We start from the raw sequence: 22,676 nt of genomic DNA, 5'->3' as shown, positions 1-22,676 counted from the left end.
CCCTTCTTGTTATTTTTCACATCCCTAGCCAAGTTCAGCTCTACCTGCGCCTTGGCTTTTCTGATCCTATCTCTACACATGCGGACAACAGCCCTATATTCCTCACAGGATACACAACCCTGCTTCCACTTCACATACATTTCTCTCTTTTCCCTCAGTTTAAGCTGCAGGTCCTTGCTCAGCCATGCTGGTCGCCCGCCTCCTCTGCTTGATTTCTTTTGCTGGGGAACAGAGAGCTCTTGCGCTCTCAGGAGGGTGTCCTTAAAGAGCTGCCAGCTCTGCTCTGTTCCTACGCCCTTAAGGACAGTTTCCCAGGGGATCCCACCCAGCAGTTCCTTGAGCAGCCGGAAGTTCGCTCTCCTGAAGTTCAGGGTCCTATATATCTCCTCTCCCAATTAATTTTAAATGGCTTCATCTAATTATTTCTTATGATACTTAGTGAGATGCTCAGGGATATCTATTGCTAAGCTAAAGAAAATGGCTTTGGGAGGAAGCCAACAAATTAGGAACCGGTAGAGAAAGAGAACACTGAGGGTTAAGAAATGGGAATACTCACAGATGACATAAGGTGAGAAAACAAAAACCATTCTCCCTACCACTTCCTGGTTATTTACCCAGTTCACATTTGAGCAGAGTAACCTATACCAGCCATTCTGGTTGCATCTTCTACAGCCTCCGTGCTGGCAACCTCACACTGAATGGACACTTTCATCCTTTGGAGCATTTCAGCGTTTCATCAGCAACAAACCACTCCTCGCCCCTCTCCCGTGAATAGCACAGCCTCCTCTTAAAGGGATGACACCAACAAGTTCTGCCTGCACTCAGCTGTCTCCAAGTAAGCAGAAAAAATTCTGCTGTGATTTTCTCCCCTAAAGACCATGTTCACTCTGAGGCACTACTGTTGGACACAGCAGTAGATATCCTTTCAAAACAAAATGCAGCTTTAATATCCTAGCAATAACTTTTTTCTCTTTTTTCTTTAGACAATTTCTAGGCTCACTAAAATATGAATTCAGTAAAAGCATTCCTCCAGTATTACTGCAACGATGCTCTGTATCAGGAAATCCTTTACATGATTCTCTGAAACTCCTGGAGCTCACTGTGAGAGAATTCCCACTCCTGTTCCATGGAGGAAATTTTCCAGTTCCAGCTTCCCCATCTCAAACGGGGAATGCCCTGATACAATTAGTGGGAAGCTTAATCTCAGGGAGTCACAAGGAGACTGAAACAGCAGATCACATGAGCTAAGAAAGAAAGAGGGAGGTCAGCTAGGGCAGGCTCTGCAGACTGCTAATAACACAACTGCATCTGAGTGCAGATTCAGCCAGTAGTCACTGCAATGCACATTTGATTGCAGCCAGCATCTCTTAAACCAAGAATGGGAAATTACACTGAGATGTGAAAATCTTAGCTTCTGTAGGTGTTTTAAGTGTTTTTCCCCTTGGTTGGCACCCGCTACATGAAGGCGGTCACATGACATGCTGGCAATAACCCCCACAAAATAGGTACTAGTGAAGTTGATTGAAACATGAAATGATTCAGACATACACATGCTTTAAAGTAAAATCTTGAAAGGGATTTAAAGATTAGAAGTTTTCAAAGAATCAAGGAACTACGATAGTGGGGTAGAGAACCATCCTGTGCAATATATTGGCCTTAAGTTAGTAAAATGTGATATACTAACAGAGGAGAAAAGAAAACCTGGCAATCTATGGTCTCCCAAACACCAGAAAACAAACTATTTATCTATCCCGCTCAAACAACTCAAGGAACTTAATCTAATGCCATTTCTAACATACTCTCCAAGTGAGCATGATTTAATTTTTCTTAATTAAAGGCCTTCATATTCCAAGCTGCCAATCTAGCATTATTCACATGAAACTTAATTAGCATAGAAAAGTGAACATCACTTGAAGTTAGTATTCGGTTTCCATTGTAGCAACATTTTATTTTTCATTTCCTGATCACTATGTTCCAAGCATCACAAATTTTGCTTCTTAAGGAACATAAAGTTTAATTTTGTTATAAAGGAGCTGATAGATAATGTTTCTCGTGATTTTGCTGTTACCTTTTGACTGGCGTGAAACATTATCTTACGATGTTTGGCTTTGTGTCAGATCTACTGCTCTTTCCATCTCAACTTTAAACCTCCCAGGTAAAATGCAAAAACAGACCAATTTCATTTTCTCCGTCCAGTGGTTTTTTTTGTTGTCCATCACAGCAATATCTAAAAAATGTTTATTATATGCGTATTTGTAAGGGACAAAAATTGCTATTTTTATTTGCAATACAGCAATCAATTGAGAGCATATTGTTTTGACAATTGTTTATTCCAGATGAATATATGTGAGAATGTAAGGTGGAAGAATGCTGTTACTTGGAATCTGACCGGAGCTGTGGGTTGTGCTCTTAAATGCAAAGGAACATTCATAGGCATAGTTATAGCAAGGTAGTCATCAGCTCTCTGTATGCAGCTGGTTTCATCCTAACTAAAGCCAGCTGCCTGGCCAGAAGGGCCAAAAAGACCAAGATGAATTCTCTGAAAGCAGAGTGCAGAGAATGACAAGAGGTCCCCGCAGAACCTCAATGCTCGTTAGGTAACAGACCCTTACTTGTGGGTGGGGATTAGTATGTTTCTATGGCATAAACGTCCCTTTCCAGTAGCACCCTGAGCTCTTTCTCCCACCCAGGAAATAAGCCACAAATGGTTGCTTTGTTGTATTTCTCGTTCTAATGTGTTACTATAATTATTGCTTGTTTCTGGTTATTCCTGTAATAATTTTCCAGAAGGGGAAGAGTAGAAAAAGCGATTTCAAAACAAACGCTGAGGGTCAAAACAGAGAAAAGATGTAGGAAAAAGAAGTGATGATGTCCTTAAGCAATAAAGATCCTAGATGATTTCTCCCTGCTGCAGAATACTTTTAAATAATTTTTGCTTTATGGAAATACACAACCAGCCCCCAAACAGATACAAACACAGATGTTTTGGTACCTGTGTTGCCTGTGCTATTCTTTTCCAGGCTGTTCTGTGTAGACTTGCACATCAAATTTTTGGCTAGCATCAGTAGGGTTAAAGCATGGATTATCTATTCAATGCATTCCTCAGAAGTAAACCCAAGGTCATATTACTCTTCTTTCACACTTTCAATCATTGTCCAAATCCCATCCAAAAGAAATCAGTTCCTAGAAAAACAGAATTTTAGGATGATTTGAATACAAACTCCTCTGGAGATATTAGGCATAGCACGTATTTTAGAAAAGTGAATACATTCAGAAATCAAATAGCACACATGCCTTTAACGTACACTTGGAATGCAGAAGAGATGAGATCTGAGAGAAAAGCCTGATTCCGCAAATCCTTGATTTCAAAAGCTACTGGTTGCCAAACAACAGGCATGTTTTAATTAGGACCTCAGTGTTGGTATTTTAAGCCTGACATCTCTTCAGTACTGTGCCAGGTACACATCGTATAACTGCGTGCTGTTGCAATCACTGCCCTGGTTTGCACAGGTGCTCAGTTCATCTCATTTTGCCTGTCAGCAAACAGAGAACTGTGTTAATAAAGATGTGACTGTGTTCTGAAATAGAGTGAGAGCTTTAAAGACCAACAGTTTCTACATCAATGTCTCCTGAATCACTTCATTAGAAGTTTAATAAGAGCGCTATATAATTAATCCAAAATCCTGAATACTCCCATTTGCTGCAGTAGCTGCCTTAGCACAGAGCAAGCTGAGACTTGTTATTTCCTACAGGTAGGTTTTGGTGACCCTGTAGGAGCAGAATAACTGAGATGCTGTTAAATCGGCTGCCTCTGCCTGCTGTGACACTGAGCATACCTCCTGCTTGGTAGCCGTCCACTCATGCCCCAGGAATGTTAGCAGGGCTGCAGCAGAGCGGGCTGCACGCAGTGACAGCACTGGTATTGCATAACTCGGTATTTCAGAGACAGTGGAGATACTTTCAGCAACTTAAGTGAAATAATTCAGTGTTTTTAAGTCAGAAAGCCTCAAGCTTGCAAAATCTGGGAAATCCTTGCTGTTCGGTTCCCATCCAGTAACTCTCACTAGCTTCAAGTCAAGAGCCATTTCACAATTCCTTAGTCTGAGATTTGCCAAACAGACAGCTAGAACAAGCACTGTTCTCTTGGTCACACAACTCCTACAAGTTCCTCTAAAGCACACAGCGACTATAGTAAATGGAGTAATTTTTTTTTGGCAAAACAGATAATTCGGTGAAACAACAGAGCCACAATAATATTTACAAGCTAACATCTAAGTTCTCCTTACAGGCATTTTAATAAAAGCTTTAATTTTGGCAAACCTACTTCTGCTCAGCCTCAAATTTCATGTTTTCAAGCAACAAGGGTATATCATCATTCATTGACAATCCAACCACAAGACAGTGTGTAGGCAGGACTTTGTTCAACTTACCTTGCGGTTTTTTTTCCCCTTCCAGTTTGTATCAAATGACCCCTTCAGACCCAACATTTCAAAGAGAAGAAATCCTGTTTCTTCTCTTTAGTTGCATGCATATGAATACTCACTCACAGAAATATTGTTCTATTTTAAACATTTCCAATGAAATGATACATAAATAACAGGAGGGGTATTCCTAATGTCTTCTGGTCACTTTGGGAAGAAAACTGTTCAAGTTTTCAGACATCCATTTAAAATACCTTGGATCATATAAGTACAAAAAGAAATCCTTTTGAAATAGACAACATATCACCTCATTTTTTTTAAAGACAATTTTTACCTCTACATTTAAATTCCTCTAAATATGGCCTGTGATGTATTACTTGTGCAAAAATGTTGGTTTCTTTTTCATATAGTCAGTATATCCCAAAGAATTATTTGGGCTTTATGAAGTTATCAGTATTGATTCCAAGGTTTCTATTGCAAACTAAGCAACAAGGAAAGTACTCTGAGGAAGTGGAATTATCTTTTCTTTAGAGTACATTCTTCAATTTACTATGAGAAAAAAATTAATTACTAGTATGCCAGATTGCTGACTTGCTTGGACAGCATGCATATGAATAATACTGCATGACATACAGATCACGTATTCATTCAGGGGTATTCTCCACCTCTCACCAGGCAGACCCCGCCAACAGTCAGCCTTGCATTCTCCAAGCTTACTCAGAAAATTATCGGCACATGTGGAAAAGACAGTTAACTGACTCAGAGAAAATTATCAGATTTCCAAAAATGATCCCTCTGATGTAATCAAGATGTCTTTAAAAGAACAAATGAGTCAGTTGCTATAGCAGGACAATGTTTCCATGCATTGTGGCTATGCAGTATAACCATGGAAAACTGACCAGGGAATAAACCACGCTCACGTAACTCACACATACAGGCTCTGTTACTGTTTCAGCCCAGCTCATCGCAATTCAGGACTTCCTTTGGATTCACCTGCTGTGAACCATCACACAGCATACAACAAATTCCTTTGCTGGCACATATCATTTCTCTGGCCATGACTATTTCACATAGACAGAAGAGCCACAATCATTTACCTAAGGCCACGCTGAAAAAGGGAATGCCTGCACAGAGTGGCATTAATCATCCAGAAGGCAACACTTTCACCCTCTCCCACCAAGCATTATGCCTGAAAGGAAGAAAATCAGATATTTATTACCTTTTATTTGCAGGACATATCACTTCCATCTGCAAAATATACTGCAGGCAGGAGAGTTATGTGTATTTCCACTAACAAACAGCTGGTCCTTCTTTTCTCCAAGCCTTAAACAGGCTACTGATTTCCTATGAGGCAACAAAAACAAATGGATGCCTACAAAGAACAAGATCCAAAAATAGATTCAGACATACCTCAAGCACAAACCAGAAAGGATTCAAAGGGTCCCAGCCCAAAGCTGTGATCTTCAACAATCTTGTCTCAATATTTTGATGCCTTGTATAGCTGTGGTTTGTGCATTAAAATGACTTTGATTTCTTTTCCTGGACATGCACAGAAGGTCCAAATGCAAAATTCACTGAGATCAGATGAGCTAAAAAAGTATGGTCAGATTTCTCGTCACTGATGGGAAATCTTGATTACTGTTTATCCAACAATGAACAGTAAATAGATTTTTTTTTTGGCAAGGAATAACTTACAAGCTATAGACTTGCTCCTGAGAACCACTCCTTCAGGACACCCCACTTCCTGGTGGGCTGTATTTGCCTTTGACTGTTGTGATGTCTGCCACATTATGGCTCACTTTATAAGTATAGATAAAGATAATTAAGTGCTTGTTTATCCTCTGGACTATGTTGTTTTTTTTTCCTGGAAGTGTGAATCCAAGTCAAAATACAGAAGCAAACTCATGTCTTCTAATTCCTGAGCAACATTTATCACTGTCTCTTCCTGAGATATTTATCACTGAAAACTCCAGTTTTTTGTTCTTCGAGTCATGACTAAAGTAGAATTCCAAGGCCAGGAGAAAGGTCAGATTTCAGAATTACTGTTCTACCAGCCTCCATTAGTCTGCCCCTACCAGGTGGGCTTCTAGTCCAACTCTCCATACATTGCAAGATGCTTAACATCCATAGGCTCCCTTTTTCATTAGAGTATTTCATCATTAACTTCCAAGATTTTCAGTAATTTTGACAGTTTAAATGACTCAGGAATCTCAGGGAATTAATTATGAACATAAACACTGGTACTGGTGTACAAAAGATATATAGGAGACAGTCCATTAAAAACATGCACTAAAGTCTCTCAATCTCTTCCTTCTGATAGAAAAGTGAATTGGATTGTCTTGCTAGAAATCACAGACTCAAACCAGGGTGTTGCAATAGTCAGTATTTCAAAGTAGTTACTTTCTGCAAAGGAGATGCGATACATTCATAAAGAGGAAATTAGTGTTTGGTTTTTGGTTTTTTTTTTTTTTGCTTTTGGCAAAACATACTGGTATCACTCAGTTTTCCACTCCTACCTAAATTTCCTGCCATTCAAGCCTAGAGGCCTTTACTTTCAAAAATATTCTTTCATTAAGATTTTAGAAACGTATGCCTGGGTGAGTGAAAAAAAGAAAGTCCTTAAATTTACCTTACAAAAGAAAGATCACATTAATTAATCTGCAGACCTGACAGTTACCAGCTGATGATCGATTCTGTATACAGAACAGCAAATTGTCTACACACCACTATTAATGAACACTGCAGTTTTATGGAACAATAAAAAAACAGCAAAAATTTAAAACACAATCCAAATAGTCTGGACAAAATGGTAACAATGTTTAATGAGTATTCCCTCTTTAAATTAATAGTTGTGACATTCTTGTCTTTTCTTATAAACTAGAGATTCACTTAAAGTACGGAATGAGTTTTATATCTGAATGGGTTTACTTTGAAGAAGCTGTACTTTAAGGATACTATGACTTAAGTTGAAGTGCAACCTAGCAACATGCACAAGACATGTACTGGAAAGGAGAAAAACTCCTGTGGCAGAAGCAACCATCAAGCCACTTGAGTCTGAAAGCTCACTTGTTGAATACTGAGTATGATCTTCAGAGCCAGCTGCATTTAGGGAAATATGACGCTATCCACCTTTGGAAGAAAATTATTAGAGAAACTCCCTGAAGTGGAAAGAAAGCCACGTACCTCCCCAGAACTAATCAGGGGAGTTAGCTATGCAAACAAATTACATTACTTATCAGACTGTTTTGGATAATTAAGTCTCATGGGCCAGGGTGTGATCACTGGAAAATTCCCACCCTCTCCCCCACCTCTGTGTATGACTTTGAATATATTTCTCATGTGTCTTATTCCTGTTTTACCATAGCTCATCAATCACACAACACTACTGAAAACAGGATGCAGAGGTGAACTGTTATCTTCCAGGTTAAACTGTTCGACTGTAAATAACAGACAAGAGCTCCTGCCCCAGTCAACTTAAATTCTCTGTGCCTGAATATTTTTTGTACCCTGATAGGGTAGTACCTGAAAATGAGGTAGGAAAATTGTGGCTAACTTCAAGCCTGAAAAAAAAAAAAGAAAATTCAGACATGCTTATCTAGAAAAAAATCCATCCTGACAAGTGAAAATGGCAATAAAACAAATTAGAATGGTACAGTACCCGCACTACTAAAAATTTTTTCCAAAGCACATTCATAATATTAAGTATGAGATCACTACTGACACATTTCTGGGGAACAAAAAGAAGTCGACTACGCTATCCTTAGAAAGGAAGACAAGGATGACATGAGCAACTCTCATCTGTTCCTTAGCCAGGACATGGCTAAGTAAATAAATTTTCTCTCAACATTAATAACTACGCAAAAGTGATTTTGTTCAAACTGAGAAAATGATGAACACCATGCTAGAAACTGTGCAGCTTGATAGAAAATGAAATATCTTTGGCTGAGCTAAGAAAATTCTCATGGCAAAAGTAAGCATCCCAGACACTATAGTCTTGTTTCTATTATTTAAATCAATGTTATGTTAAGTTTCTGATAAGCCCTACAGTTATAATTGCTTTATATTACAGTAAATACATTCCTTATGCCTCTCTAGTTCAGGAGCATAGTCCCCGGGATTAACAGACTAAATGACTTGCAGGAAGGTCAGTTCAGACATCGATGGATCCTTGTGAAGTACCTCACACTTTCAAGAATTCCACTAAGGGAATGTCCTGATGGGGAAAACACAGTACTTTTTCTAATGGCAGCTGCCACTGAGTCATCAAGCACAAGTGGTGAGGTAGAATCTATTTCCCAACGCCTTGAACATCAGTGATTCAGTGACCGTGTAGATAACAGGCTGCTTCCTTTTAAAAGGAAACCACAAAGCTCAGACAGTGTTATTAAAAGAAATAATGTAGCTAGAAACTGTATCTAGGGGTGACAAATGAGCCAGACTTGTGATAGATCAGCAACAGCTTCAAAAAAAATGCAAAATAGTTGAAAAGATTTCCCTTCTTTCTATATCACTGTTTTTGCATGTCATATAAGACAGAGGTCCTTATGCATTTTCTACCTAGAACATTCTAGACAACACTGTTTTTAGCAAAACTTCTGTGATCCTGCTAGCTAATAAGAATGGTGATGACAGACTGTTTTATAGATATTTTACCACATACTGCTGAATACATAATAAGAAAAATTTAAACTCAACTGAAGCAAATGGAGCTGTTCAGGCTGAAGCTAGTGGCAAACCAGCCATTTTTCAAGGTGTGAAAAGGAGTTACACACAGCAGTACATGGACTCCTAACTTAGTGCAGACAAACTTTATTATGTACTCAAGTTAAAAAAATAAAGCCAATCTCATTTCTTCTATAATGAAATTACAGCAGTGGTTGACTACCAACATCTGGTTATAGTAACAGGCATTTTCCAAATGCAGTTTCTGTGTTGTAGTCTGCACCCACTGCTTTACCAAAAAAATATCAAAACCTGTGTTTCATGTTAATAGTAGTATACAAGCAAATATGTTTACTTTTTTTTTTTTTTTTAAAGTGCAGCAGTCTCCCAAGAGGGACCTCAGCAGCTGCTCAGCAACATGGAGCAACATGGCAATCCAGCTCGAGTCTGCACAAGAATAAGGGTGGTGAGGCACTGGCATAGGTTGCCTGGAGAGTTGGTGGATGTCCCGCCCCTGGGACACACCCAAGGTCAGGCTGAATGGGGGCTGTGAGCACCTGATCTAGCGTAGGTGTCCCTGTCCATTGCAAGGGAGTTGGACTAAATGACCTTTAAAGGTCCCTTCCAACTCAAACCATTCTATGATTCCATGGAGCTTTCTGGAGAGGCAAGAGGCAATTAGTCTGCCTGGAGCACTTCCCAGAGCACAAGTCACTATGCAGCCCCTTCCAAATCCACTGCTTATTCTGCAGATCCGGTGTGACAATCTTGGCAAACTTTCCAGCACAACCAACCACTGTAGTATATTACACAGCCTTAAACTATTCACTCTAGTACTTGCACTGTGCAGAGATGGGGAGCTTTGCCTCTCTTCTCAGATGGGACAGAGTAGTTGCAATCTTGGTCAGATGTTTGACTTGGAGGAGATTAAAATTGACACTCAAGCATGAAAGACCTAATAACCCATGGAAACATTTGGAAAAAATACCATTATTAAAATAGCAGAAGTGCAAGGATAACTATACTTACTGTTGCCATGAGTGAAAGCCCACTCAATTCCACTCAAATCCTCCTGCCTTTCATACAAAATATAAACTTGAATAGGCAGCATTTGGCTAATAATAAAGCTGAGACAAAAAATAAGAGTGGGAATAGAGACTTAGAAATGAGAACAAAAAATGAGAATGGAAAATTGAGAGGCAAGCAAAACAGAATTATATGAAAACTAGTGGGAGTGTGAGTGCCAGGGAGAAAGCTGGAGGAAGGAGAGAGAAATGAGTCACACTAAGACAAAGAGGAAATTAGAAAGAAAGATCAGGAGAGTAAGGCAAGACCACAAGTCTTTGTGAAGTTAGATCTCCAGAGGCTGCCCTAATAATGTCATACAGATATATATTTTCATTTTGCTTTGAAGGGTCTCTTTTTTTCCTTAACCACTTCCAGGCTATTCGTCACCCACTAGGCTACCGATTTTTGAGAGCACTGCTGTATTCATTGCTAAGTCCCTAAAACAGCTTTACAAGTGTGACATTAAAGCCTGATACCCAGCAATTAGCAATACAACTTGAGGAAGATCCTGTTGCATCACACTCATCTCACACTTGTCTTTCATACCCAAGCACTAATTTTAAATCTCCTCCAAGTCAAACATCTGACCATGATTGCTCCTGAAGGAATAGCTGTCCAAAAAAAAATCTACCGTGACCCCTTACAACACATTTTGATGTGTTTTTTTTTCCCAGACATAGTACACTTGGTAATTCAGTGTGTTTCTTGCTTACGCTATTCCTGTTAATATTCATCCAGTGAGGTTGTTGAAACTGACTAAAACTTAGTAAGGCAGAAAGTAACAGCATCTGAGTTTGCTAGCCTGTAGGTTTTAAAGCAGAAGTATAACGCTGAGGTACAATGTAACTAGTTCTAGTACAAACATACATAGCAGTCAATTAGGGTTAAAAAGAAAACTCACTTGTTAAGTGAAAAAATGGTTAAGTAGATCTAGTCACGTTCATGTTAAAGTCTTGAAATACTCCAAGTTCAAAATCAGACCTTGAAAAGAAGAAAGGAGAGAGGGCCTTCAAAAAATCTACCTAGTTCCTGAATGAACTCATTCAAGGCAAACCAACACTGGGCAAATCTCATCACTTTGGTACAGACCAAAGAGAAACACAGGAACTAAAGCTTCTAGATTATTCTTTAGTGCTGGTCCTCCAGTTTGCACTCATGCAAAAAAAAATTCACTACTACCCAAATGAGTTGGACTACAAGTGGATTCTCTTGCAGTGACTTCAGTACTTAGGAATTTATATTCCACTGACTCACAGTAAGACTTAAGCTCTTGCAGGATACATTTTTAGGCATTGAGATCCCATTAGTTAGTGATGGGAAACTGCTTTATCAGAACAGTGAAATGCTGAAAGGTGAAACTAAGTTGTATGAAGCCGAACGCAGGCAACCCCCTATATTTCGTCCTTGTGCGCTGAGACCAAAAGTCTGGTCCGGGCCAAATACTGCATACAGCAGTATATGGTAAAAGTTACAGAACTATATAGTATTTCTTATCTTTTACTAGACTGTTCCAGAAGCTCACATGGGCCCCTGGCCAATCATATTGAATATCCCGCTGTCCACTCACTTCCGAAAAGCCATATAGAGTGGTCATGCACATTGTTATTAAAACAAAGAAGTAAAGCTTCTCCTGTAGGCCAACCAATAGCAAGCGTAATGGGAAGGGCCTTCCACGTTACAACCCGAGTGCTCCATTATTCACCTCATACAACAGTCATACCACAACACAGTGATCAAGCCCTGATTTCCAGCAACTACCGATCCACTAACTTCACACACAGAGCAAAAGAAGCAGGAGCTGATACAAAGCTAGAAACAGGTATTGTAATCCAGGTCACTAGAGAAGCATCCTCACCCCTGAGTTTAAGTGGGCCGCAGGCTCACGGGCAGGGGTACATGTGATTGTGTATATCTATCCCAGGTGAGGCTGGCTGGGGGCTCTTAAGGCCTATTAGTACCCTCAGAGAGCCCTAAGGCTCACTACCTCCTCCTGTGATGTCAGTTCAGTCTGTATATGTATAAAGTCTTCACTGATGCAGAATGCGTACATTAACCCACTGCACAGCACTAACAGTGGGAAGATGTCAAGTACAAGAAGCTGAATACGTTCCCAGCTATGGGATATGGTATAAACATGAGACACACAACATGGCTGCAGAGCTTTAAGACAAGGGAAAAGGAAGGAGGGAGAATATTGCATACTTTTCTGTGGCTGTTTTGTTATGGATAGAGTCAACAACAATGGAGAAGCCAAAGCATTCTCTGCAAGTAGAGCAAGCACCTTTTGGAGACTCAGCACTAAACGGTGTTTGGAAAAAATCCAATACTTTAATTGAAACAATACTTTTTGCAGGTATTCATTTATGATTTTAGTATTATATTGACATTAACCACCTGTTCTTTTCCAGCTAAGTTAACACTAACATTTGATGCAGCCTAAACCAGATTTGTATAACCTTAAATACACATATTATGATCTATGATTCACTTTAACTTTTTTCTGTTCCTTTACAACCTCAAGAACACTCAGAATCTGAGACTATAAAGCCTATGTTTGTAGTAACTTCATTTGGGGTATTTCCTTTTCTTCTAGCTAGAAAAAAAAATGAAGGTCTGATTACAACACCAGTTTTTTCCTCAAGAATAACTTCAAGTGATTTCAGACAGATTTCTGTATCATTTATGTGCTACAGGAAAAATCAGGAACTGGTCAAAGTGTACCATTCCAAATACCAGAGGATTCAAGAATAATGCAATTTTAGAAATTCTGTTGCAAGATGTTCTGTAAAAGACAATCTCTGAATTTTCTTAAGTCACTAACCTACATCAAGTGTAATTTTAACCTTTATCACGAATGCTTTCATTCAAGACCCTTTTAATTAGATCAAAGAGCTGTTAATTTGTGGAGAAATCACATTTGCTGCTTGTTTAGAGACTGTAAGAGATTAGATAGCCTCTCAGAGACTCAGGATACAAAGCACATAGTTCGCCAGTTCTTACCTCTTCTCAATTGGAGCAGACAGCCAACATGCTGTGGTTGATTGCCTTGCATTTACCCAGCAGGCACAGCAAGCTTCTGTTTTATCTGTAGTCTAGGAGAACCATAGAGAAGGGGCTGGTGTTTACAGTTTGTGTTGGACTCATGTTCTCAGGAATTAGAAACTGCTTGTATGTTGCTAAACATGCTGGCGTATCTCAGAGGTAATAATTCTGCTGCAGAGACAAGGTATGCACTTTCCTTTAAAAAACAAAACAATAATTCTGTAGTTAATGATTCAGTGAGGTACAGTAACACTATAGTAATCCACAGAGATGAGGCCTATTGGTTATTAAATCCACTTGAATTTTTCCAAGAGAGAGATGTATGCTAACCCTTGCTGCCTTTCCTTTAGGATATTTATTGCCATAGAAATGACAGTGTTGCTTGATGAGTATATTTACTATTGTGATTGGGTAGCAGATCTAAATGTCAAGGATGGAAATCCACCCTATCTTCAAGTTTGAGATTAGGGTATGATTTATCCTAATAATTAGTGGAAGTGAAAGGAAAAAAGCCCATGGAAAAACTCAGATCAAAATAAGTAAGTTTCTTCCAAATTCAAGGGACAGTTTTATTCCAGGCTTTGATTCTTGTTGCCTTCTCTCAGTACTGGCACTTTAGCACATATGAGCAGTGCATGCATCTAACTCAGTTAGAAATGGCTCTTATTTTCCAACCATCATTTTCTGCATCACTATGGCTGTTATAAAGTCACACAGTAAGTTAATATCTGGATTTTTTTTTTTTTTTAAAAGTTAGCCTTGGGTATCAGCAATTCTCTTCCTCCTACATCATTCGGCCTTCTGTCCCTAGAGCAGACAAATTGAAATAGATTTCCACATCCTTAGTGCATTTCTTGGTGAAGTAGGTGCTATAGAATATTTTAACATCTGATGTCAGGGTAAGCCTGTTTAAAATTCTGGCAGATTCATGCTAAACAATTCACAGTGGAGATGCTGCCTGGAAAGTTACAACTGTTTCCAAAGCTCTGAAAAGAATAACTGATACCTCACTGGAGTTTAAATCATATTACTTTAGGAATGACGTACAATATCATGCATTTAGCTATTAAGGATAAGATCTATCCTTCTCAAGTACCCACCCTACTAATAGCAATCCTGGAAGACTGTCTTCTATGTGAAATCCAGACTTTTTTTGGTTGGAGAAAAGACAAATTTTATATGATAATCTGCCATAGAGAGGATTGACATCTGAATAACAGATTTAACCCTCCAAAACATCAGAACTGAATAAAGTCACTGGAGAATGCAAACACACTGATTAATTGAAGTGTATCCATCTTGAAAACAGCATGTAAGCACACAGCAAGCTGTACTGTAGCAAGCAACTTTTGATCAAGACCACTGGGTTAGGTATTCTTCCTGTTCTTCTGTTAAATGAAGACAGGTTAGATGGACTAATAACACAGGCATCGACACATGATACTGTAAGCAGAAACTCACTGAGGTCCAGCTGCTGTTAAAATGGCAAGGGAACAACGAAAGTAACCCATGGCTTTGTTAACTACAGGTTGTTAAGAAGTGTAAGAGATGCTCACTTGAGAAAAGCCTTGCTACTTAGTCCATGCACAATGGTATATCAGAGAAATAACGTATCTGCTATGCAGCTTTGTCCTCCACTTGCAGTGGGCTGAAGTCCCATACTGTTGACCGCTCAGAGGGGAGCAGAGGGAAGAAGATAAACTCCTTTAGAACACAAGAAACCAAAGAAGCTCCTTCATCCTTCCCCATGTAACACACAAAGATTTCATAGGCCTTTATTGCTCACACATTTTTAAAGCCTTTCACCCAAATGATACAGGCAAAAGAAACTATTTGTGGCTCTTGAATGTCTCTGAGGCATAAAGCTGTGACTTGCTCCTTTTGGGATTTTAATTAAAATGCCTTAGAAGCATGTTCCCATTCATTTCCCTGCAGAAACAGTCCCACAACATCTACGATGAATACCATGTGTTCACAGCAGTGTTCAGAAAACAAAGTATCTCAGAAATTCATCCACTGACTCCTGGAGAAGGTTACCTGTTCCCAAGTACAATACTTATGCCTAATGCATCACAAACAAGGCATCAGAAGAGCTGAAGCATATCAACAGCCAAAAAAAGAGAAAGGCTGCAAAATAACGAATTATTCAATCTAGATTGGGCATATGCACAACTATTAATGGCACTTAATAGATTGCCATTTTCCTTTACTTTAGCCACAAAGTAACCTCCCGTAATGCTCTGTAATGTGACAGAGGGCTACAACACTCACACAGTAACACCAATCAATGGGAGAGAGAAGGGGTCCAGAATCACAGCTACTTCCTTTGGAACTTAAATGGTTTTTATTAAGTAATCATAGTCAAGGGGTCATTGTTTCCCACCAAAATAAGCTGAAGCAGCACCTGCTTGGCATCCCAGACACAAGTTGTCCTTGTTGGATACTTCAGTTAGGGCAGACAAGACACTGAATAACTCCCTCTCTGTCCTGCTGGTCACAGATGCTATTATAGTCCACATAAGAAATCTCAAAAACTTATTGTATTATATACTTGCAAAGGTTGGAGTGAAGGTGATCATACAAATTATAACCTTACTGCGGATGAAAACCCAGGATGCAGAAGAGGCATGGGAGGTAAGTGCTCTGTCCTGGAGATCAGTGGACAGTTACTGAAACAGGGAGACAGTCCTAAAACAGATTGGCTATAAGTCACCAGACAAGTCCCTCCTCCCTCCATTCACCAGTCTTGCTCTGCTTCCTACTACACTGCCTGCTTGGCCTGCAGCTCCACTTTCGATACCCATCTCTAATCCCTAGCATACATTCCTCTGCTGGGAAACTGCATGCCCCTCTTCAGCACAGACCATGGTCTCAGATGCTGGTATGTATTCCCTCTCAAGCCAATCTATCTTCCTTTGAAAATGCTCATCTGTTCTCAAAGCCATGTCTAATTACAGACTTAATTACTTGACTGCTTGTATAAATTACAATCATATTAACTATTAATTCTTATTCCAAATAATCAGCTGGAACAGTGCTGGGAAAAATCTACCACACATGTTTTTATAGCAGTTAGTTCTCCTCAGTGTTTGAGATCAAAGGCATTGGTTTGATGATGTCATGTTCTTGTTTTAAGATGGCAAACCTATTATGTTGCAATCAGCACCAACATGTACCAGCATCTCTTGTTGCCCCCCCACATACATTTTTTCCTGCTTTAGTGTCAGCCTACTATCCATAAAGGAAATGTTCCTCTTCTGAACACTCTTGTTTCATTTTGTACACGCAAACTATTTAGGAGACTCCTACCAAATCACTCTTAAGTTGCTCTGTAAAGTCCATATCCTTATACCAGGAAGAAGGATATTTGTCTTTTGTCTAGGTTGAAGGTTTTTTGATTTGAAAGATACAAATACACACATACAGAAGAAGCAACTATATCCTTTGCTTCTCTTTACAGGAGTGCCTTGCAAGCTGATTCCAGTCTCTGCCAGGAATGTGGCAGTTCTAAGGGCTGTGTGTACCATATGTACCTTTATCTCTGGGACATGCACAGCTGGTGGTGTTGTTAGAAACAAGTCTCCAAGCCTATGGAAAAAGTGATTCTCTATATCATACATTGCAGTGGGAGTACAAAAGGTCCTTTGAAAAAACAAAAACATTCATTAAAAGTGATCATTCACGCTGTTTCTCTAGGGAAACAAGAAACAGCAAGCCAAAAATGAAGAGCAGTTTCTCTCCATGCTTACTCATTGATGAGAGTCAGTCATTTACATGCAAGCCTCTGTTATCTTAGATGCTTCGGCTATCCCACCTGCCCTCTAGCTGCTACTCCAAAAGGGCAGCTATTAGTCCCCTACTGTTTTTGCTTGCTTCATTTTTTTAACCACTTCTTAAAAGCCACTGTAGTACCAACATGTAACTTAAGGGAGAGAAATAACTAAAACCTTAAAAGCAAATTAAAAAACACTAGCTTCAGCAATGCTGTATTTTACATATCCCTCAGTAAGCAGCTTCTAATAGAGTATTTTGGCAAGGAGAACCCTACTCTAAACTCTAGAACAGAGTGCAACTGAAATTAATGAGGCCTGCTTCAGCAGATGTTGAAGAACTAGAACAGTTTACAAGTGGACAAAGGAATTCTTTTGAAAGAGTGGCAAATCCTGCTGGATTACAATGAGTAGTTACAACTTCCAAATGAACAAATAGAAGTATATCTTAATTATAATATTTCCTCTTGCCTCACAGACTTATACTAGTTAGCTCAAAATAAGCCATTCAAGGAATTTTCTGAGTTAGGCAAATAAATAAAGTATTCACAAATATAAATGTAAATCTATCACCCCTTTCTTGACATCAGACAGTTAAGCCCAGAAGACAGGTCACGAAGAAGGATCGTTAGCAGTGATTATTCAAAGCCAATGGGAAGATGGAAAAGAAGAAAGATGAGCTAACAACTGAGAAAGGATGGCAATCAAAGCTTACAGAGGAGGCAACACAGCTGTGGTGTTGTCTGGGATTCTTTTTGGTTGGTTGTTTTTGCCTTAAGCATATGATTCACAAGCTGTCTCAGATGTTGAGACTTCACTCTAATAAACAAGGACAAGGGGACCCTCAAGAACACCTCTACCAAAGAGAGAAAATGTTCCTGTCTTCAATTTTTTGTTAGTGGGGCAACTTAAACTGTTGAAATCACAAGGAAAATGAAAATCTAACTTCCTTGTAATATTTCTCACCTCTAACCTAGCTAATTCTATGATTCTAATCTCTGGAGTCTTTATAATATCCCAGGTAGCTCAACCAGGTGCTTCAGACTTCTGTTGTATCAGAGTTGTTTTCTTTGTCTTCTCATAGTACTATAGCTTGAAAAAGATGAGATGATGCCAGGAGGCGAGAAACACATGAACACAAAGCACCGTGTGCTTCCCTCATTAACATTTCAGTATCACTGGAAGCAGATGGCAACTTTTTTTCTTATGACGACATCAGAGCCACTCTAATCTTTTCAGTCTCTCAGCACCTTTGTGGACAGCCCTAGCAGCATTTTCATTTCATGACCCTGGATTCCATTCACATATAAGCACGAAAACAATTCTTGAAGAATATTCAGAAATCTCAAAAAAAAATCAAGTCCTAATTTAATGCAAATTAACTTCTTCAAAATCTTCATAGCAATTCTAGAAAAAGCATTTTTAACCATAGATATAATGCCACAGTTCTGTGAAGATGTTCACCAACATAAAAATGTTTTTGGTAAAAAAAAATTAGATGTTCTCACCTTGTTGAAAGCCTAGAAAAGTCTTCTTGACATTTCTTACCATGGGTGAGATGGGAAATCTACCATAGAAAACTTCTAGCAGTTGCATACCTTAAGGAAATGCTATTTACAATCTACAATTGCTTAATCTGCTGTTCCCATACAAAAATCAGCCAAGTATTTGAGCTAACAAAAAGAATAATAGCTAAACACATGCAAACTTTTCTCTTCACTATCACAAAAACTTAAGAAACCATAAGAACTCCCATCAGAAAAACATATTCCAGAGTTTACAATTAGAACTCATGGTTGGTAAGGCTTTTTCTGCTTGTCACTTAACAAGGCAGAGATAAAGTTTCCAATGTTTAATTAACCTGAAAAATGAACCACAACAAATTAAGAAAAATATCATCTATATCATCTAGGTATGCAAGTATCCAGAGTTCTTGCGACACAAAGTTCCAAGTAACATTACTGTTTTCCTGCCCTAATCTCTCTTGCTTTTTATCATTAGATGGGCAAAATTTACACCACCAGATCAAGTATTATCCACTATTCTGGCTATTCAGGAATTTTTTAAAAGCAAGTACTACATGAAGTACTAATGTCTGTCTGCTCAGTTCTGAAATTACAAGTAAATTTACAGTCACATATGGAACACATCCACAGGCAGACAACCGCTATATTAAACATCCTAAAAATTAAGTAGGATTCAGGTTTAGAAAAGTACAGAGAAAATAACAGCTAAGACTATGCCCAAATCAGTCCCAATCTCACGAAAATTCTAGACTATCCTTTCTGGGTTCATAGACTTGTCAAGCAGCTTAAGGTCCTCTGTAACAGTTACAACTTCTGCTTAGTTAGCTGTCTTTTTGTATACAATTTTTAACATAATCAAGTATTTTATCCATCTCCAAGAGCACTAGACAACAAGTTCACACAAGAATGAAAGGCTCTCCTGTTCCCTCCCTGTCAAGTTTATGTCAGTTCAAAACACTGTGAGGAGATACGCATAAGGGAAAGTGACCTTCTCACATGCATATCGCTTCATAGATTCTTCAGGGTCTCTCTCTGCCAGGAGTACCTGACTCTCACTATCAACTCTCTCATCATTTGTGTTTGAGCAACATATGCAACATTGCAATTATTTTCTTAAGTGTAATCAGGGTAGATTTCTCCTAGGCTTGCCCAGTGTACCCATACACATACATTCACACACACACTGTAATGCATACAGTATCTCAAGATGTATACAGTAGAAATGTTGAAGACTTGGTCAGAGAATTCAGGAGCCTGTTTCCAAGTTCATCCTGCAGCCTAAGTCCAAAAGTTTTTCAAACACTTGCTAAACAGTACTGTGGCTGGCCCTCTCTACCAATCCATCTTAGTACACACAACACATATACACGTGCTTTAAAAGGAAGCAAGTAAAAGTCAAATTTATGAATGCGTTATGGAATTAAAATTTTGCAGATGTATTTCCCTACAAACTTACTAAAGATAATTACATGGGCAGAAACCATCTGCTTATACTTTGCCTTTAAAAAATAAATACACCTTGTTAATTAACAAAATAGAAGTACTATCCTACATAAAGAAAGTTGACTAAACACAAGTGAGAAAGACAACTCTTACTTTGATTTACCTATTCTACCCTATGCAATAGCAATCATCTTCCAGTGTTTTCCTGCAATGGCCAAAGCTCGCTCTTTGGCAAAACCAGCTCTCTCCCTCCAGGCTCTAGACCTCACCTGAGATTTAAGGTCACAAATACAATTTAAGACACTCCTGATAGGTCAGTCTAGTTTTGTAAATGCAAAACAGTCTGTTAAAACTGAAATTAATGACTTCCAGGTAAACAGTATTGACCTTCATATGCATTATTCTTCCCGTTAACACAGCCAAGCATGTCACCAAGTACCGATTAACACAGTTATCACAGTAACAGGCAGTTGGGAAGAGCTGCCTCCTTTTAAAACAAAACTGTTAACACAGCAGTAGTTCAGTGGTAGTAAAACTACAAGTCTGTCCATTAGCTTACAGTCAGTGAAATCAGCTACGTTGTGACTATTAACAAAAATCTTTATGAGTATTGCTTATTTCAATTAAGAGCACCTAGGCCCTCTGATTCGTCTGCAGCTGTCAGAGCGATTGAAGCATGCCAGCATAAAAACACACAGGGAAAGCAGCCAAGGAGGTGCCTTTGAGCATTGCCTAGGATAATTCGGCGCATTCCAAAGTGTGACTTCTGCTCCAGGTTGGGAGTCCCTCAGGATCATTAGCACTTCTCATGAGCTTAAGCAAGACATCACCTGCTTGGAAGACTATGAAAACAAGATTACGCTCAAAATAGGAACGGACAGAGAAAGGACTCCTAATCTGCCTGAAAAAGCCATACTGTAACTTCTGTATTCATCAACAGGAAAGTGCAATTTGTTCCAACATCCAATAAAGTCCAGTGAGCCCAATTCTTTTGTGAATTGACTCAAATAAGTCTGTAGATAACTAATATTTCTTCTAAGCATGAAAGTCATTTTCATTTGAATCTGTGTAGTGCTTGTACTATCAAGTAAATAGAAAAAGTATTCTAGAATCCTTGCCACAGTGAGAAAAATAAGTACTACAATCATCACGTGGCTGAAATTTAAGCTTCAAGCCACAAGTCTTACGTTTCAGAAGAGGATGCAAGTTTCTTGATTAGCGAAGGGATCCATTAGAGTTCATATTTTCTATAAAGAACAGAAAACAGAGTGATACTGTCTGCTGACACCTAGAGAACTTTAGAGTATGCTACTAATGGCAGCTAGGATGCGACACAGCAACTTTGAGTATCCACACAAATGAACAGTCTTCACAGGTACAAGCTTATAACTTATTGGACAGGGAAGAAATTAAGTGTACCAAAGCTGCAGAATGAAACATATTGACACATTTTCTGAAGATAGGCAGCTGATATGGGAATCAGTTGATAACTAGGTTGAGAGGTTCAATTGCTTGCATCTCTCCAAAATGAAGTGAAAAGCACACTAATGAATGTTACACAGACAGCACAAAATCATGAAACTATTGGAGATACCTACAGAATTAACAATTCAGTACACTTCTCACACAACAGTTAAAGTAAAAATGACCACAGCTCCCTTTCTTCCTATCTAGCTCTAGGCCACAGGAGAGGAACTTTTTAAAGTATGTAAGAGAATCTTCTGTTGATCTCTAATCTTTAAGGAGACGAACAACAGTACTTATTGACATAGCATGAATCATCTTCCTTTAGTACTGGTAGTGAACAAACAGAAAAGTTTGTCATTTTCCAGCTAATAATTTCTAGTAATGACATAAATGGTTAGCTTGCCAGGACAATTATTATGGAGAGTCTGAAGAACAATATGGTTATTGTATTTGAATAATTATTCTCCATCATACCTTCAAGTCAAAGCAAAACCTGACGTAAAAACAGAAAGAGTGTAAACTGAAAAGCCATCACTGTTTGTTTGAACTCCATGATAGGACTTAAGCAGATTTTGTCAAGTAATCACCTGAAGTTGCTATTCAAATCTTCAGTAAATGTTTTGTATCACAGTTTAATCAACTTATAGGCCTTTTCTGGCTTTTGTGTTTCTTGGAACATTTACCAGCAAGCACGTTTCTATAAATCACCAGCAGACAACTTATCCTCCTGCTTTACTCAAGCAGGATTACAAAGCAAGAAATCACAAGAGCTTGGAAGTTTACAGCTTATGCTTAGCTTCAGTTCTGGAGAAAACACCATACGAGCATGGCTTCCATCTGATCTTATTTCCATCAGAGCAAGGCAAGATACTATTTACTATTCCTTCTTTATTCATGTCAGTTGCTTTTCAAAATACTTCAAAACCAAACACTGAACCATCAAGCTATTGTTTGAATTAAAGCATAGTATCTACATACTAAAAATAGTTCAGTGGTTATATTCACAGAGACCTTAAGAGAGCCAGACTCAGAAAAACACACTGCTCTGTCTGCCCTCTGCTGGCCTTTTTGTATTTCAGTTCTTCCTCTAAAACAAGTTTTTCCCTGACTGAAACGATAGAAAACAGTAGCACTGTCATGGATTATACCCAGTACACCTGTGAGGAATACATTAGTACTCTGATTCCTGTATGCAAAAATCAGTAAAGGATCAGAATGTTCAAGTTACCAAAGTAGGTTTATCAGAACATCAACAGTAATTTAGCTAATATTTGGAA

General features: G+C 38.8%; 1 protein-coding gene and 1 long non-coding RNA gene across 4 annotated transcripts in view; one reads left to right on the top strand and one right to left on the bottom strand.

Annotated features, from left to right (window-relative positions):
• CD44 (CD44 molecule (Indian blood group)) overlaps positions 1 to 13,387 on the bottom strand; it is a 104,369-nt gene extending 90,982 nt beyond the window's left edge. The window contains exons 1-4 of one of the 3 annotated variants that reach the window (XM_021401861.1): positions 13,152 to 13,387; positions 11,053 to 11,132; positions 5,641 to 5,765; positions 2,993 to 3,183 (exon numbers count right to left, since the gene is read on the bottom strand). The gene's annotated coding sequence lies outside the window, so the exon portion shown is untranslated. Of the gene's footprint in view, positions 1 to 2,992; positions 3,184 to 5,518; positions 5,611 to 5,640; positions 5,766 to 11,052; positions 11,133 to 13,151 lie in introns of all 3 variants that reach the window. The other 2 variants (XM_021401862.1, XM_021401863.1) reach the window with 2 other exon arrangements.
• LOC110401135 lies at positions 13,254 to 21,756 on the top strand. The gene is made up of 3 exons (XR_002440267.1): positions 13,254 to 13,377; positions 15,753 to 15,827; positions 16,654 to 21,756. It is a non-coding gene; the product is annotated as an uncharacterized LOC110401135 (long non-coding RNA).

Source organism: Numida meleagris, chromosome 6 (assembly GCF_002078875.1).
Source record: "Numida meleagris isolate 19003 breed g44 Domestic line chromosome 6, NumMel1.0, whole genome shotgun sequence".
Taxonomy (NCBI): domain Eukaryota; kingdom Metazoa; phylum Chordata; class Aves; order Galliformes; family Numididae; genus Numida; species Numida meleagris.
This window is presented reverse-complemented; position numbering and strand designations above follow the sequence as displayed.